The 19,491-nt window shown below is 40.1% G+C and overlaps 1 protein-coding gene across 17 annotated transcripts in view; it reads right to left on the bottom strand.

Moving 5' to 3' along the window:
* Positions 1–19,491, bottom strand: part of ANKS1B (ankyrin repeat and sterile alpha motif domain containing 1B) — a 1,113,728-nt gene that overhangs the window by 260,844 nt on the left and 833,393 nt on the right. The window lies entirely within an intron of this gene.

The following is a 19,491-nucleotide window of genomic DNA, read 5'->3' as shown; positions in this document are numbered from 1 at the left end:
TCACAGTGTATTTAGAGCACTTAGGAGAATGTTATTGCATAAATATCTCTGGCTTGTGGTTAAAGAACATGCTAAGATAAATCCTTTGTAAAGCAGAAAACCTTTTTGTAAGGTGAATGATCACTCTAATTTATAAGTTTGTAAGTTTGGATCACTGTGTATCTGGGTTTTTTATATTAACATCAAATGATCAAAACAACCTGCATTTTAAAGAGTGGAAACATAACTTAATTCAAATGTTTAATATGTGCATTTCTATATAATTTCCCATGGGTTTTATTGTTAGAAATATGTTGAAGACTTATTTCCCACATAATGATTGATTTCTCTTGATGTAATTTACTTAAACACACTGTAAAAAAATCTTGACCAGTAACATAATTGCTAATTCACTGTGCTTAACATTATTTATTGAATGAATATTCACGAGTACTAAATGTTACTACATTGTGTGTATGTGGATTTCCTTCACTATTTACTGGAAAGCCAGTGCTATAAACACTGAATAAAATGAAATTATTTTCTACTTTCATTTAAATTAAATATGATCATTGCAAAGTTCATCTCATTGTCTTCATGATCTGTTTCTAGAGTTTTATTTTGATACATCATTAAATATTTTAATGAGGCTGGGGTGCCTGGGTGGCATCTGACTCTTGATTTTGGCTTAAGTCATGATCTCAAGGTGGTGACATCCAGCCCCACATGGGGCTGTACCCTGGGCATGGAACCTGCTTAAGATTCTTTCTGTTCCTCTTCCTCTGCCTCTCTCCATACACCCACTCCCCCAGCTAGTGCATGCTTTCTCTCTCTTAAAAAAAAAAAAATATATATATATATATATTATATATATATAATATATATTATATATATATAATATATATATATATATAATATATATATATATATTTAATAGGGTAGTATAGGAATAGGTATATACAAGTTCTAGGGAAAACAGGCAGGTAATTTTATACTAATGTTTGTCTGGTTAAAAAAAATATAGCTCTGAGGGACTCCTGGGTGTCTAAGTCAGTTAAGTGTCTAGCTCTTGATTTTGGTTCAGGTCATTATCTCAGGGTCCTGAGATCTAGCCCCTGTAGGGCTCCTTGCTTAGTGGGGAATCCTTGAGATTCTTTCTCTCCCTCTGCCCCTCCCCCTGTTTGTGCTCACTTTCGCTTAAAATGAATAACTAAATCTTAAAAAATAGATCTCTGGTTCTCAGGCTTGGCTGTACTTTGAAATCACCAGGGGAGCTTTCAATAATATTGATGCCTGGCTCCAGCTGTAGAGATTTTGATTTAATTATTCTGGGGTGCAGCCTTGCATTGGGATTCTAACATGTAGTCAGAGTTAAGAACCTCCATTACTCAAACCCAGTTAATCAGAACTCTCAATGTACTTGCATTGGAGAAGGGGAATCAAGGACTGCATTGCAGAACTAAATTCTTTTTCAAAAGAGAGGAAAAGTCATTTTAAAAGTTCATATCGGACATTTATTCTAAAATCTGCTTTTAAAAATGCTCTGAAGTGAGATTCCATACATCCCAAACTCCTGCACTTAAAATGCTAAGCAAATAAAACAGTAACCTTGAGGTACTACCACTCTATCCATTATAGATAAAAAAAGATTTAATTCTGTTCTAGTCTACTTATTATGTGGTTGACTCATATATATGGATATAAAACAAGTACATTGAACAGATGTGTGATTCATGGTTGTAATCACAAGGTAATTTTCTCCCCAACTCTTACGTAAAACTTTTTTCAGTGGGGCTAGTTGTTACCTGCTGCTGGATAAAAACTTGGGCAGTCTTATTTGCTCTTAGGTTATGAAATAATACTGTGGTTACTTTAGATAGGAGAACACAATATCAGTTTAGTAGTTACAAATCTTCATCCTATGTAACAGTAAAGAACCACAATCTTGATTTAAAATTGAGACTTCTCCCCTGTGCACCTTGGAGCCTTGTGAGGGGGAGCCTCTAGTCATGGGAGGTGAATGTAGTTGGAATCTCCTCTATTTCCTTCACTCTCAAGACTTAGCTAGCACCAGCTTCATTGTACTTGACATTTTAGCAATATTGAGAGCTTGGTGTTCCCTCAATGCCCCATACTGGTTTATACTTCTGCACAGCTAATTGTTCACTCCCCCTAGATTACTCTTCTCTTCTTTGTTCATCTGGGAGACTCCTATTTGACCTTCAGCACCAGCTTGGACATCTCTCCAGCTTCAATTCCCTCCTTATTCAGCTTTATTATTACTGCCAAGGTGGCAGCAAGAAAGAAGTCAGAAATAATGCAGTGGAATCTACTGAACAATTGTCTGAGGGCTTCTATATGCTGATCAGTCAGAAGTCCTTAGATATCATGCATCAAACCCTTCATTTTCCGGAAGAGCAACCCAGTGAGGTTTCACAGCTGCTTAGGGGACTACAGGTCCAGGACTCTTTTCAGCATGTTTCCTTGCTTTCTTCATTGGAGTGGAAATATTCCACTAAGTTAAAGAGTCTTACAACTCCTTGGATGAAAAATTTATGCCAAAGAACCATGACTCTCCTGTATAGGATGGCAGGCTGAGTTGCAGCGTGATGCAGAGCACAGAGACATGGAATCAGACAGGCTTGTGTCTGCACTTCTTGCAGTGACCCTAGGCAACTTCTTTAACTTTCCCTGAGCCACAGTTTTGCCATATGCAAAGCAGAAAACTAATACTCATCTTGTCTTCCTGAAAGGGTATTGTTAGAAAGGAATATGATTACATAAGAGATGTACTTTACTGCATAATCTCCAAGGTGATTTTCATATGTCATTGTTATAATTATTGCTATAGCCACACTACAATATGCACAGATCAAAAGATCTATGGACTTCACAAATCTTTTCACAGAATAATCAAGGAACAGGTTGTTAATCTCCTTTTCAGAAGCAATGAAGAAAAATCTAGACACAACAATTATTTTCAAAAAGTTTTTCTCCAAAAATGAAACAGACCCATAAATACAGAGAACAAATTGGTTGTTGCCAGAGGGGAGCAGGTGGGGAGATGAACAAAATGGGCGAAGGGAAGTGGGAGGAACAGGCTTGTGTTATAAATGTAAAGGGGATGAAAGGTACAGCATAGGGAATCTCGTCAATGGTATTGCAATAGTGTTGTATGGTGACAGATGGTAGCTACACTTGAGCATAACAATGCATAGAGTTGTTGAATCACTATGTTCTACATCCGAAACTAATGTAACATTTCGTGTCAACTACAATTAAAAAAAGTTTTTTTTTTATGATTTGGACATAATAGAAGTTTGATAAACATGTGTCATTGTTGTTATTTATATCCTCATAATTTTTTATTCTGTCCTCAGTTGTGAAAATTGAACGTAATTTTCTAGGCTCTGAATTTCGTTCTCTGTTGTTTGAAATAACAAAGATATGCACTGTTTTTGCTCACTGGGAAGAACAAGGTATTGCTTTAGGGAGTAAATATATTTGTCAAGCATTGTTTATAACACCTGCTATAGCTTCAAAAGACAATGTGTTTTTTAAATGTACATATGTATATACATTTATTCTCATTTAGCTTTTTTTTTTTTCATTTAACTTCTATTATAAAAATCTTGAGACATCCTGTGGTGGTTATTCTGTTTATGGATCCAGAATTCAGGGAGATGACGAGACCAAAGGTCAGATAAAAAATTTTGTCTTTAAATTTGAAAATTATAAGCCTTCTCCTACCGAGCTATTTCTTTCTTGAATTTCAGGATATGGCCACCTATGAAGGTTATTTTACTTTGGTAAAAAAAAATCATTGGATAAGGAAGACAATAACCATATCTGTACGAAAGGAAAACAATTTAAATCATGTACAAAAATTTACCTGTATTCTCCAAATTGCTTATTATGCAGGGCAGCTCAGAAATGGGTAAATAGATACCTGTCCATGGTCAGGATAGCAACTCTTGTATGTTACACAGATGTTTCAATATGAACTTCAATTGTTTTTAAAAGAAAGAACAATCAGAAGAGGTGCATCTTTGGGATTTTTATAACCCCTTTAACAAGCACTAAATGATATCTTATCTTTAAAAGGGGCTATGGGTACCTGTGATTGCAACCAAGTTCATTAAAATAAAAATTTTTATGCAGCAGACAGAAAAAAACAATATAAAGAAATCAGAGAAAATCCAAACTGGGAGTTATAATTATTGTCTGTGCTCAATAAATCAAGTCTACTTGCAAGTATGCATAATTATTTTTTAATAAAAAAGAAATTAAGCATTTTGCTAGGCTTAACCATTGGTAGGTAATTATACTAAAAATGACATTAAAGTAGGCTGCTCTGTACTGATTCATGCTGCTTCTATTCTGAGGTGGGATTATCCAAATTGAAAGATAAAACCTCCATTTCCCTAACAAGGTACAGATAATACAAGACAGAAATCTACTGTTGACAAGGGAAATAGCTCATAAAACCACTTTTTCATTTGTTCCCATCTTGAGCCACAGGGTGTATATTAAATTAAAATTCCACTGGGGAAGGGTATTACCACCCCCACTTGATTGCCGGGAGAAGAGGGGGTGGTAATCATGCAGAGCAAGTGGCCAGGACTGGTTACCCAGGCAGTAAGGTAAATTGCTCACGCTTTAGAACTCAGTTTCCTTTCTCCCCATGCTCTCCTTCAATCACACAAGCCACAGTGAAGTACATGCCAGGGTAAGTGGTGGAGAAGGCAACTGTTGTCTACAGCAGGTAGAAGAAGAAAACAAGCAGAGAAAGACTTTTCAACAGAAAACGAACAATGCCTAAGAAGGAGACTCTGAATTCTTTGGCAAGAAACCCAGAAACGTGAGGTGTACTTATGTCTGACAGAAGTTCTGGGCGAAGGCAGCTTTGAACATGATGCAGTTAAGTTGAAAAGAAGATTAACTATAGGGATACTGGGTCCTTTATGGAAAGAGACTTGGACGCAGATGGATCCAGCTTGCTTCTAGCTCTACCATCTTCTAAATGTGTGAATGCTCCTTGGTGTCCCCTGCACCTCCATTTCCTCTGAAGTAAAATGCCTACCTCACTGGACTGTTACCAGGAAACAGCCTTCTGAAATGTGTGAAAACTTTGTCAGTTAAATAAAGCCCTATTAAAATGTTTCTGGAAAGTAACAGGGATTTATCTCACCTCCTGCCTCAGGGAACAGTCAAGGAACTGGAAGTTGTTCCCAGTTCTTACATTTTCTTCCTTCAGGCCCAAATGGAGGGGCTTTTCTCTGGGTCTCATACTGATTGGCTCACTCCTGTTCTACAAGGTTGGGTGACTGTGGCTGTTAGCCTGGGCACTCTCCAAAGACACCATGTCATCTCTGTTGCTGCAGAGGCCAACCAGGCAGCCTTCTCAGCTCCACGCCTTCTTCCACCCCTGCCCTTGGGCAGGGTCCAGGAGAAGCTGGTGCAGCCTTCTGTTGTCTCATGCTGCTCTCGTCCTGGTGATGATGGGGCATCTGATGTTTCTGCCTGTCCTGTTTCTGATGCTCCATTTCTGGGCCCTTCTGGTGCATTGAATCAACAACCCATTGCCCTCCTTTTCCCCCTGATCTACCTTGGGGTCTTCTCCCAGCTCCTTTCCCTCTCTTGTCTTTGGAGGAAGGAATTAAATTCCTATCTCAGCATCCAATCACCATCCAATCTCAGCAGCTTCCTCCTAACGGAGCGGAATCCTCCTTTCGGCCTTCTAGTACTGTATACCTCCTTCAGGAAAACGTTCCTGACCCTTGTCCTGCCCTCGGCTTGTTTTTACATCCATATCACATGTGTTTCCTATGCAGACCTGGAACGTGGCACTTTCTGCACAGTGTTGTACTTTCTCATCTCCCTACCATGTGAACTCTTCAAAGGGAAGACCTTGGGAGTGAGGCTTACTCATCAGTGTCTCTCCAGCACCCAGCATCATGCTTGATGGTGAAAGACTATGAAGTGGGTTGATCAGACCCTCTCTCCTCTGCTGACTCTCATTGACTTACAGTCATACGTAAGCAAAGAAGGGTCATTTGTGTTGAGACCACAATGTAAGCAAGACAAACATCTCTCTCCAGCTTCCTTGTTCGTCTCTTTCTGTATCCCTCTACCCTAGATCACCCATGTGTCTGCAAGAAGGGCCAAGAAGAGAACAAAATCGGTAGGATGGAAGTGGCACAAAATCGATCACAAATTACAGTATTCCTTCTCTGTTTTTTTTTTTTTTCATTTCTCTTCTGTTTTGGTTTTCAAAAGGAATTGCAGGATTTTACTCCTTTTCTGGTGATCTTAATCTAAAATGCCTAATAGTCTACATGGATTAAAAAATTTGGATAATTATAAAAGTTTGATGGGGCTATAGGGAAAGTTTATAAATCATTTCATACCTTTTAGAAATAGTCTAAGCCAAACTAATTAAAGAAATTTGTTTTTCTTCTTTAGTTCTACATCATTTACTCAGAAATTCGGTGTTTGAGAATTTTTCATTCAATACTATTGATAAATAGTATTAGACTTTTCCAGAGTACCCACTGTTTTTTGAGAGTGGTTTCCTTAGCTTTGTGGCATATCTGGGCAAAATCCATTTCCATTTTCTCTCCCTTGCCTGCTTTCTCTTTCAGAGGCTGGAAATAAATACTTTCTCCGTTTCCTTAAAGTTGCGCAGTGACACAGACACAGTCTAGTCATTGAGGTGTAAACCTGAGTCTCCTGGAAGGCTTCTGGAAAAGTTTCTGATTTTCTGATAAAAGGAACACATATGTCTATCACTGCTCCCTTTCCTCTTCAACCATCTGTGTGTGCAGGTGTCATGCCTGGAGCTGTTACAGCCACCTTGCAACCAGGAGGTGAAAAACAGGAAGCATGGGGGACAGGGCACCATCACTCCAAGGAAAGTAGAGCAAGAAGACAGGAAGGACTTGGCAACTGCTCACTTCCAGTCCTCTTACCGACCGGCACAATACATGTTAGAATTATTTAAACCACTACTGGTCAGGTTTCAGTTACTTGAAGCTGAAAACATTCCTGACGGATTCAAACCACAAATAAGAAATTGTCCTACTAAGGAAACTGTGGTTCGTTACCTATGGTATCATTCAAAAGCAGAAACATAGTTACCAAATTTTATCTTAAATATTTTTCACAATTAGGTATACCTTTCCCTGCATCTGACTCCAATTCCTTTAAAGCCCACAATTGTACTTCAACCTAGCAATATGGTGGAGGGGAAGCGGTCACGTATCGTCTGTCACAGGGATCCTGACTTACAGTTGACTGAAGACGATCTCCCTTTAACAAAGGCTCCACTGCAACTTGCTGTTCCTTTTAAAATTCTGGGTCATAACATTTAAACTGATGCTCTAGCTACGACTTCACTTGTATTCACTTCCTAAGGCTGCTATCCAAATGACCACAAACTGGGTGGCTTAAAACAGAAATTTATTATCTCACAGGTCTGGAGGTCAGGAGTTAGATATCAAGGTGTCAGCCAGCTCATGCTCCTTGGAAGAGCATCTTTCTCTTCCTCCTTCAGCTTCTGGTGTCTCTGGGTATTCCTTGACTTGTGGCAATGTCTCTGTCTCATCTTCACATGGTTTTCTCCTCTGTTTCTTCTCTTTTTTTTCTGTGTCTTTACTTCTTATAAGGACACTGAGGTGATTAGAACCCACTCGGATAATCCAGGACTATCCTGAGTCTTTACCTTAATTACCTTAATTGTATCCACAAAGACTCTTTTTTTCCAAATATGGTCACATTCACAGCTTCTGAGTGGAGATATCTTTTAGGGAGCCACCATTCAACACACTATAAGTATCTTCCTTTCTGCTTTAGAAATATTATTCCTTTTGTTTTGTTTTTCTTTGCTGGGTCTCATTTTTCTAACTCATGAGAAAAAATGTTTATGATTTAAATCTTGGATTAGAATTTAAGATTGTCCCTCAAAATATGTGTTGAATTTCATATTTTAAAGTAAAGAGTTATATTTATTATTACATTCTAGGCTTTATTTCTCACATTAAAGTAAAAAAAATAGATGGCTTAAGATAAGTACGTACATCATGGCAGTAAAGTATTTACCAGATTTAATATCACCCAGGCAAAACATTTCTTGTGATTTATTAACCACAATCTTTAACTTAGACTGGATTACCATTACTATTTTTAGGGCATAAATTGCTTTCTACCTAGATCAGTCGATTTTAACCCTGCTTTACATTATAATCACCCAGGGACTTTTAGAAAATGTATGTGTAGGTCCCACTTCAACCAGTTTGAGTAAAAACGTCTGTGGATAGGTCTGGACATCCATAGTTTTTAAGAGCCCCCAAAGTGGTTCTTGTGCATAGGGAAGATTAAAAACTGACCTAGATTCTTGCTAATGGTTGGCCTTCTTCAACACCATTCATTTATTCAATCAAGTAATTATGTGCTTTCTCATGTGTAAGTCTTTGTGAAAAATACAAGGATATATAAGACAGAGTAGAAATCAATATAAACTTAAAGAAATCAGTACTAGGAGTGATTCCTATGAGTAGGAAAAGTTTCAGCAGCAAAGTTGTATATGCCCACACGGAAGTACTAAGGACTGGAAATGCCTCCAGATTCCATTTACTTGGGAAGAACCTTGGGGTTCTAAGTTCCCACTGGCCTGGTGGGCATGAAAAGGAATGATGGTGGGGGATGAGGACAGGATCTGGCAACCCATTAGCAACTGCTTTGTTGGAACGCATGTTAGACGCTGCTGCAGCTGCTGCTCACTTAGACATCCACAGTAACAAAGAGGCCACCAGCTCTGTGCAGTCATACAAAGCTGTAAGAGGAAGAGAGAAGATGTTTGTCAGGAAGGCCTGAACATAAGAAGATAAGAGCAGAGACCAGAGCTGATCTTGTGTCTACAGCTGTGGGTCAGCTTTCAGGGAAGAACTGGAGAGTGTAATCCAAGGAGTCACAGAGACATGTAAGAGTGAGTTCTTGTCGATGAAAGATAGGGAGAAGGAGTGGAGCTGGAGGAGAACAAGATATTAAGCCAAATACCCAAAAAACTACTGCGCTAAGAGAGGAATCAAGTTGAGTTAATTATTGCACATTAACCAAATATTTACTGAGCATCTTCTAGGGGTTCCAAGTGTTGGGGATGCAGAGGTGAACATTTGTTCCAGTAATGGAACTAGGCCAGTAGCAAATAGATAGAAGAATGAGGAGATTCGGGGCTATAAAAACAAACAAACAAACAAACAAACAAACAAACATTCTGGATATGGTGAAGGAAACTGATGGAGGGTGGGGAGACATTAGTTTGACATTAGTTTGGTCAAAGAAGGCATTGACTCTAGCAGGTGACACTGAGCCGAAATAATGCAGAAAGAGAAAGAAGATGTACATAAAGAGGTCCAGGCAGAGGGATCAGCAACAGTAAAGGCTCTGAGGTCAGAACACATTCAGAGTTTGCAAAGAATCAGACGATATTGTCTGGAATCAGAGCAAGGGCATGCCAGGAAGAAGAAGGAAAGGCAACTGGGGTTGATGACGAATGAGTAGCTGGGCTTCTGGAAAGGTCAGGCTGCAGGTCTTTCTGTTCAGGTCTGAAAGGGACTGAGGTCCCTCTGCGTAAGCTGCTCAGGGCTGTCCTGCTACAGACAGCCTGTCCCCTCTGACAGCAGCAATCCTAGCCTCCTGGCTGTAATGAGGCACCGTGTGAGTTTTGTAGTTGTCTTGCTTTGGGTATTCCAGTCACACAAGGCCTGCGTCTCAACTCCCTCAGGGTGGTTTTAATAGTTTCACTACACGCACAGTGATTTTAAAGCAGGCGGTACATGAGGAAATGCAGTGGCATAAGTCAGTGATGTCAAGCCCTGGCAAGGATCATGACTGAAAAAGTCAGATTCCCGAAGTGGCTTCATTTATACCACCACATCTGGACAGAACCTGAGGTCTCTCTTGCTAGATGAACACAAAATCGCCCTATATCTGTGGACATGGAAAAGGATGGGAGTTTCTTCCAAAGAAGAGAAAACGATGAACTCAAGACCTCACGCTATTTTCTTTCTGTTCACTCTTCCCACCATGCCTTGCTTATACCATATTTCATTAATTTTGAGGCACACGCTTGTCCCTCATTTTGCCATCTCTGAACTGGTAATGCAGCTTATGGTCCATGGTGCCTCACAATTGCCGTGGCATGGCTGCCACCCCATGTGCACGTGTGCTTGGTCAGGGCTCTTGACATTGTCCCCTGAGGCCCCTTGTATTATTGTAATGACACATGGTGAGAATAATGAGCAGCTAAGCTGTGTTAAAAGAGATCACCCTATTTTTTGGGATTAGTACAAACAGTTATTTGGTACTTCGAAAGGTACAGATAGAGAAGAAAGAGGGTAATTTGGTATTTGTGAAGCATTTGTCTTCACTGGAGAAGAGGCAATTATATATTTTCTTTAAAAGTGGTAACCCCGGGGTGCCTGGGTGGCTCAGTGGGTTGGCCTCTGCCTTTGGCTTGGGTTGTGGTCTCGGGGTCCTGGGATCAAGCCCCACGTTGGGCTCTCTTCTCAGTGGGGAGCCTCCCTTCCTCTCTCTTTCTCTGCCTGCTGCTCTGCCTACTTGTAATCTCTGTCTGTTAAATAAATAAATAAATAAAATCTTAAAAAAAAAAAAGCAGTAACCCTGTGCATTATAGAGCTGAAGAAAGGGTGATCCCCATAAACACACGGAGTCACGTTCTGCTTTGTCACTGCACTACATGAAGAAAATGACCTATTACGTGCCAGGGAACCCAATAGTTAGGAGAAACCGACAAAACCCTCTAGATGAACGGGATGTCAAATCTGTATAAGGCTGTTGTGGGGGGTTTATGTGTTGAAGAGAATCACCATAAGACACTGTATCTTAGTTCAATTATCAGCATTATTTTTCTGTCCTAGGGAACATAAAACAATCGTGTATCTCATAAGAAGTGGCATCTTAGATTATTTAGAATAGAGCAGATTTTTTTTTTTATCTTGAGATGCCTAGTGCCATGTAAATGCCAGATCCCATTTATCTCATTGCATTCAAAGTGTCTCTGCAGACACGTTAGCAAAGATGTGTCTGCTTGAAGACTTGGAACTCACCATTTGTGTCTCACGCCTGCGGTACACTGAGCAAAACATTCTCAGGGCAACTTGTTCACCTTGGTTGGTTAGTGAGCTGGATATAGTCAAAAGCATCTAAGTGCTTGGATAGATATGGAGCATGGACCAATGGTTGTGAAGTAAACAGCTTTAATGAAAAATAAGGTAACTTTGCTAAGGCCATCATTTAAAATTCAGTTAAGAAGGTCATTGTGTTTTCACATCTGATTTTGAAAAGTCAGGGCTAAAGTCAAGGCCCCGAGTGTGTTTTTTTTTGTTTTGTTTTTGTTTTTTTTTCCTGAAAGGTGCTCTCAGATCAGTGTGAAAAGACAGATTGGGAGGAGAGTCAGCTGGAAAGCTATGAAACAATTCACAGCCCTGCTGTGGGCAGGTTGTCAATCACTGCGTGTGAAGTTGGTGCTGATTTTTTTTTTTTTTTTGAGTCCACAGTCATTCCCTTATTTCTACTCAAGGATACCATCTTAAACAGTTAAGTTCCTTGACAGATAGCAGGTCAGTAGCTGAGAACATGCCACCTGGCGTGTGACTGTGAAGGGAGTGCACACCTCTCAGCCCTGAACCTCAGGTCTCCTGTTTGTTGTACTAGCAGGTTCTCAGAAGAAAAATCTCCTGCATGAAAGTGTGGCCCCGTGTAGGGTACAGAGTGCAGAAATGAGTTTTGGCCACATTTTGGGTTTTCTCAAGCACCGGTCACAAATATTTATTTCAAATGCAAAGAAGGGCTGAAGTGTTACATATTCCTATAAATCAAGAAATAAATGCATAATTTATATATTTAGATATATTTTATATATTTATATTTATAACTGTAAAATGACTTCTAGATATTTCTACTTGGAATGTGTGGTGGGTAGTTCAAACTTTACCATGTTGGACAGAACTCTTGATGTCTCCTCCTCAATTTTTCCTCCTAAATTCTCCCAATGTCTAATGCACCAGCTTTGTCTCCAGTGTCCATTCTGATTTGCTGTCTTCACGACAACTTCAGTGCAATGCACCATCATCTCTTGCCTCAGCTACTGGAAGAGGCTCTGAGCCTGATTTTCACTCTCCCTTTGCTGACACTCCCCTGCCCCAGGTCTGTCCTTCCCACAGCAGTGAAACCAGCCTTTAAAACATAAACCAAACCACATCACACATTCTTACTCTGACCCCCTCTGAAGGCTTCCGCTTCCACTTTGAATATAATTCAATCGTCTTACATAAGTCACATGACCGGGGCATCTCTGACATCACTTCCTGCCAGCCTTGCCCCTGTGCTTCTGCCATGACAGCCATGTTGGCTTCCTTCCTGGTCCTCAGACGGGCTAAGCATGGTCCTGCCTCAGGGTATTTGCAGTTGCTGTTCCCTCAGTCTGGACTGCTGATCTTTTGCATGGCTTATTCCCACATTTCATTCATATCTTTGCCCAGATGACGCCTCCTGGAAGAAGTCATTTCTGACTAGCTTCCTTAAGATTGAGTCTCTGTCCCTCTCATCCTGACTATGTTTCTTCATAGCCACAAATGGTTGCCTCTTCTAGGCCCTCCACCATCAGGTAAGTGAAGTTTGACTTTGACAATTTTGTTTCCTGTGGCTCTTTCTTTCTTTCCCCACTCTTTCCTTGACAGCAATGTGGTCTATGAACATTTTTAAGTACCCATTCTGTGAAGGGCATTGGGGCTGGATATACAGCTGAGCCTCCAGGTCCTCAAAGACTTTGGTGTCTGGCAGGGGTGGGGTGATAAGGACGAACCCAGATGAATAAAGGGGCTATTATAAGGTTAAGTGTGTTTCCCCAGAGGAAGTAAGGAAGCAGCACTTGAATTTGGCCTATCTCACTCTGAGTCCTGCCTTTTGCCCACGCTGCCACCCAGGTCTGCTTACCCTCCGGTGCTTCTCTGCATTTCTAAATTTGCTCTACAACTCTCTCCTCCTTTACTCTCAATCCAAAGCACCAACTCCTGCATTTCTTGACGAAGTTCTAGGTCAGCTGATTATCTGGTCACCGTGGTCGATAGGAAGTGAGAGTGACTCAGTTCTCTCAGGTGATATTTGTTTCGCAACTTGCTCTTTTCTGCTGCGCCGGTCTCAAGGAGATGTGTGTGAGAGATGGTCTCTTTACCTACTTTTGCAGGAGACTGTGGAGGAAAAGGTACTACATGGGGTCTGCTTATTTACTTTGAGCCTTTCCACCCTGTCCCAACTCTCTAGGCATTCAAGGACCAGTGCACGAAGTAGGTTGGGCATGGACTTTTTTGGGTACAGCTTCTGAAGGGACTTTTCTTCAGTACAGTTTCTGAAGGGCAGTGGGGTAGTTCAGTTTTCGCATTTGGGAGGTGTTAACAGAGCCACCCTCTCTGTTCTTTGTCTGGATGTGTGCCGTCCGTGTGTGTGGTGGTGATACGGGGTTATTTATGGCAAAGTACCTCAGACATTCATCTTGAGGAACGTGTGTAATCCAGTGGCTGCCACAAGGAAGAAAAAGAACTCTCTTAGGCAGCCATCAAGGCTAACATTGTTGGAAAATTGCTCTGTTAGGGTGAGAACATGAGGGAAAAGTTTGTGTGTATTCTATTCATTCTATTGTTAGATGTGTCTCTGTTTCAAGACCAGTGCAGTCCATCTCCTTTAAGGGTACAAGACATTGGTGAACGTAAAATAAAAAGGACTGATGGCTTTTCTCATTAAAACTCAACCAGCTCCTTTCACACTAGTTCATCTGGGTCAGCTGAGGCTGTTATAACAAATTACCATAAAGTGAATGGCATAAACAACAGAAATTTATTTCCTGCAGTTCTGGAGGCTGGAAGGCCGAGATCAGAGTGCAGCACAGTGGAACTCTGGTGAGGACCCTCTTCTGGGTTGTAGACTGCTCGCTTCCTGTTGTGTCCTTACATGGTGAAAATTGAGCTAACTCTCTGGTTTCTTCTTATAAGGGCCATAATCCCATTCACGAGGTCTCCAACCTCATGACTTAATAACCTCCCAAATTCTCAATCTCCAAATGTCATCATGACTTTGGGATCAGGGTTTCAACACATAACTGGTGGGGGGCGGGAAAAGCAAACATTCAGTACACTGCAGTGTATCAGATGGGAGTGTCCATGGTGCGCATCTCCTAGGATTAAGGTAGGATGAAATGTGTCAGCATATGACAGTGGTTAGAACTCTGCTTCATACATAAGCATCCTCGGGTCAGTCGGCAAATATTTATTTGCCACCTACAGTGTGCTAAGCAGTGTTCTAAGAGCTGGGGATACAGGAGTGGACGAAATATATCTACAATCTAATGGAGCTCATGGTGGTTAACAAGAAGGCAGAGCCAGGATGAACACCTTGCTGTCGAGTCTAGCACCAGAGCACCTCTTATTCACTGAGAGAAGGAAGGTGAATCAGAAACTGGAGATGCATGAACCGGGAGATTGGACCCCAGGAAGAAAGCCATAGATGTGTGCTCGACAACCATCAACCCGAAGGTGCCAGCTGAAGTCTCTCCATAGGTGATATTGTCCAAGAGCCTAACGCTGAAGAGAGGAGATCGGAGTACAAAATCTTCAGCAAAATTGACATTTCATAAAGAGGAAGATGGAGGACAAGGTACTGAAACTCCTGCTACTGTACAATTGTTACTATTGCTATTATTCTTGTGTCTGTCTAGTGGAGGCAACTAACCTAAGGAACTACATTCATTGAAAAAAACTCGTCATTAAGGTAATCAGAGAACTGATATTCCATCACCTTTGCTTATTCTGTTGGTGAAAAGCAAGTCATAAGTTCTACCTGAACTTGAAGGGAGGTGATTAAACAAGGATATGACTTATTAGGAACCACTCCAGGGTATGTTCATATATTCATTATTTTATTTGCCTGCCTACCTTTTATTATTGAATTTGACAGTTCTTTATACCTTCTGGAGGCACTTTTTAAAACTAAATGTATAATTTTCTTCCTCCTCCAAAATATTGGTTGCATACTCACTCTGAGCAAAGAGTTGGTATGCAACAAATACTTGAGCAGAACATGAGAATGATTTTCCATTAGACAAATACTTTAGGATTTAATTTTCTAAAATAATTTAGTTTCATGGCCAATTAATTTACCAGTTTTTCATCTTTTTATAGATCTAGCAAATCCAAAACACACATACAGTGTGTTTATCATCCACGTTACTATCCTCTACTTGTTAAATATTGGGGGTGGGTCTTGTCCTCAAAATTTCCATACATTTGAGCCTTGTGTCCATTAACATAGTACCCTATCTATTTTTCCTCCCTGTGGGCCCCCACACTTTAGCAACACTAATCATTGGAGATTTTTCCAAGATGGTTTTCATTTCATGTATTTTGATTGAAGGTTCAGAAACAATGAAAAGAGCATCCATACTTATAAAATTCTCTCTTCTCTAATCAAAACTTCTCTTTTGTTGTTGACTGATTGCACTAATAGTCCCAATTTTTCATCCTGACCTGCATCCAAGCCATTTACTATGCATTTCAGCTCATCTTGTCAAGAGGTGAACTCTAGCCTCCCTTCTCAACTTAATTCTGAGCTCGTCATGGTTCCTTTGGCCAACAATGAGCAGATATGATGCAAGCAGAGGCTTGAAAATGGGCTTGCATATTTTTGTTTCTTTCTGTCTTTGCCCTAGGTCGTGCCTGGGAGAGCATGTTAGAGGATGGAGCACCTGGAGTAGAGCCAGGTTGCCCCACTTGTCTCAGCTGACACCACCCAGATCAGCAGACCAGTGCCCACTGCCAGATGTGAGATCAAAAGAAATTCTGAGCCAAGTCCAGCCTAAATTACTGACCCACAGACTTGTGAGCTAAACAAATGCTTATTGCTTTAAGCCCCTGCATTTTCAGACAGATTGTTGCATAGCATTGCTGTGGCAATGGAAAACTGATAATGTGTCTCATAAATCTGGGGAACTTGGAAGCTGCCCCTCCATTTGGCTGCCATGAAACAAAGATGGACGGTTTCCTATTTGCAAAGCATTGTGCAAAATGTTCTACTAGGTTATTTCAGTTAATCCTGAAGACAAGATTATCTAGAAGATAGATAATATTATTACTCAAATTTTAGAGGCAAGGAAATTTTAGAGGTAAAATCAGAGAAGGTTAAGTGACTTGCATAAGGTAGCTAAATGATCAGAAATAAAATGGGCAGTTAAACCCTGGAAGACTGCTTTTAGAGCCTCTATACTTTTACTATTGATGCTTGCTGTTTACTCTCTTGGTCCCCCCATCTCACCTTTTCTCCTGCCCACCTCCACTCTTTTCAGAAGAAGACCCTGTGTTCCAATTTGGGATATAGAGACCACTTTATATTTAGTTCTTAATAGTACTTTCTTTCTAACATCTAGTATAAATGGCCATCTTCCTCATTAATCTGGAAGTTCTTTTGAGGGTAAAGTCTATAAAATATTTATTGTATTTTTCTCCCACAGCTACCATGAAATCGAATTTTTAAGAAGATAATAATCCTATTTAAGTTTTAGAAAATCTAATTATCCCCCCAAAGCAGTTTATATCAAAGTAAGACTCTCCTAGAGAATATATATATTTATATGTTAAACACATGTACACAAACACATTTGAAAGGGTACTGTTATCCCAAATTAATCTAATTGGTGAAATGCACAGTAGAAGGTTTTTCCTATTTTGTTATACAGTTTTAGGCATATGGTGTTTGAATTTAGTGTTTTATGTCTACAAAATTAAAATTCTCCTGTTTCGTGTTTTATTATATTAATATTATAAACAGGGATTGATATAAAACTAGCACTGAATTTGCAATTAGTTTCTGCAGATGTACTTCAGGTATGCTGCCACCAGGTGGCGGCAGGGTGCCAGGCATAAGGTTTGTACCGTTTTACATGCTTAATGAGGTTCAAGGTAATGGCTTTTTGCTTGAGTTCAAAAATAATCTGAGACCACAGTTATTCAACTTAACATAATACATCTCTTTAGCAAAAAAGCTAGACTTAAACTCTAAATCAATCTTAAACATCTTTAAAGCAGATATAAATCCCAAGCTACAAAAACCACCTACCTAACATCTCTCCTTTCCAGCTTTTTGAATTATTTTCATGGTGGGCTGATTCTAACACTAATCTTGCATACTTACTTTAGTAAAATGTTAATCTTTATGATTTACTCTGAGTCTTTATTTATTGCCAGTCTCCTCCATCATAGCTCATATGTCAGGTTTCAAAATTCCTAATAATTTTCTTTTAACAAAAATACCTCTTTGGCTTCCATTTCCTCTAAGACAGAGATTTATCTTTTCAGAATGACCTCAGATCTCCCACTGAAGACCCAAAGCATTTCTCCATCAGGATAGCATGAAAAGTTTATTTGCATTTTATGGAGGATTTTGTTCTTTTTATTTTCTGCACTATAGGAATAATCCATTGGAATTTTTCCCCTCTCAAAGCTCCTAGAAGCACAGAGGCAATTTACTGTATTTATCTATTTCACTGAAGCATACACAAATCTCCTTAGCAATATGCTCTGCCCTAAATATCTCCATAGATTTCTTAAAGAAACAAAAGTCTTCAAAGCTGTTAGAAAACTGAGCAAAATGCAGAATAAAAAGTTAAGCGACTTCATTATAATTAATAACACTATATATTGAAATGAAGCAATTTCAATGTAGAGAAAATATCAACTAGTTCAAAAAGCAGTCAGAAGTTCCCACTCTTATGGATCATCAAGCTGAAACTCTGCAACAGTTTTAAGGTTTTAAGATTAAAGACAATAAATTGAGAATGAGTACATCCCTAACCTCTGAGCTACACCCCTGCTCTGCCCTAAGGTGTTCTGTTTCAAGAATAAAGAAGAGCAGTGTGGCTGAGTCAAGGGTCTATGCTTTGTGGCTGGGGGAAAAAAAAAAAAAGAAACTAGCAATTCTGCACCTAAGCGTTCGTTGTCAGGGAGAAAAAGGTGGGGGAAGATCCTCAATGGCTTTATCCTGAATGTTGCTACAGGACCGAGAGAGTCATTCCACCCGACATTCGCCCACTCCAGAAGCAAAAGAACAATAAAATAGGGAGGGAAGAAAAAGGGATGGATAATAAAAAGCTCTCATGTGATTTTGAGTCTCACAGAAAACCTATGAAGCCAGTGGGGTAGATACTGTTATCTCCTATTTACCAATGAGAGACTGAGGCCCAGAGGTGGTCCCATACCGAGTGGCAGATACAGGACTCCAAGTTGAGTGACCTGATTTCAATATACAGATGAAAGAAGAGAGGATGCACTTGATACTCTGACACATACCATGTGTCCTGCCTTTACTTTATAAACCGTAAGTACATTTCTTTCTTTTTACATAACCAGGACTTAGCCTTGTAAGGATCAAACTGAAAAATCTTAGTCACTATTGAAAAGCATTTCTGAAGTGTATTGTGTTTGTCCCAACCTCCTTTGAGCATGGGCTATAATTTACCCATTCTTGATATGTAGGCCTCTAACAACGAAAACTGGACTCTCTATTTATGTACTTCCAATTGAGGGATACTCCCAGGCTCTAAGAAGACACACGGGTTTCACTGCTGTCCTGCCTAATGCATTTGTGGCTCCAGAATGCTGCACATCAGAATGGGTTGAGTCAGCTCCTTGACTCCTAGTCAGCTATTCCTTCTTGAGTGTGTTGGCTTCTGGCCCCTACCTACTCTTCTGATCATGTTATTCTCCGGATTAAAATCCTTTAAATGGCTCCCCACTGATTACAGAAGGAGTTTTCAACCGAGGCAGTACATTAAAATCACCTGGGGAGCTTTTAAAAACTCGCAGTGCCCAGATGCCATCACCAAAGATTTTGATTCAATTGTTTAGCTGTGGGCTCTAGCCTGTAGGGATTACCAAAAGTAGCATGGATTTGGGCATCCGGCCAAGATGGATTAACAGGCATTGGATTTATCCCCACCTTGCTTTCACCTGAAACAACTAAAAATCCCGACACAATATATGAAATATTGATTTTTAAGAGGTCGGAATGAAACAATGAAGGACATTGATCCCTGAGAGAAGAGAAACAGAGACCTACAGTTGTCCCAGCTGATCCCCTTAAGAGAATTCCCAGGCCATGGTGCAGGAAGTGGAATCCAGGGAACCTGGAAGACTCTTTGAATTGAGAGGATGGAGATGAGGGTCTAAAGAGACTGAACGGGCTGCAGTGTTCTAGGCAGAATAGTAGAGAGGACAGAGTACTGATCAGCACATGCACTTTTGAGGCCAGATTAACAACAACAACAAAACTACCTAAAGATTCGTGGGAATAGGATATAGAGTTCAAATGGGGTTGATAACAGTTTGCACTATTCAGACTGGGAAATCTAGAAACCCACAGGGCATTGATAGAATACTCAGAGGCATC

Source organism: Meles meles, chromosome 7 (assembly GCF_922984935.1).
Source record: "Meles meles chromosome 7, mMelMel3.1 paternal haplotype, whole genome shotgun sequence".
NCBI classification, from domain to species: Eukaryota; Metazoa; Chordata; class Mammalia; order Carnivora; family Mustelidae; genus Meles; species Meles meles.
This window is presented reverse-complemented; position numbering and strand designations above follow the sequence as displayed.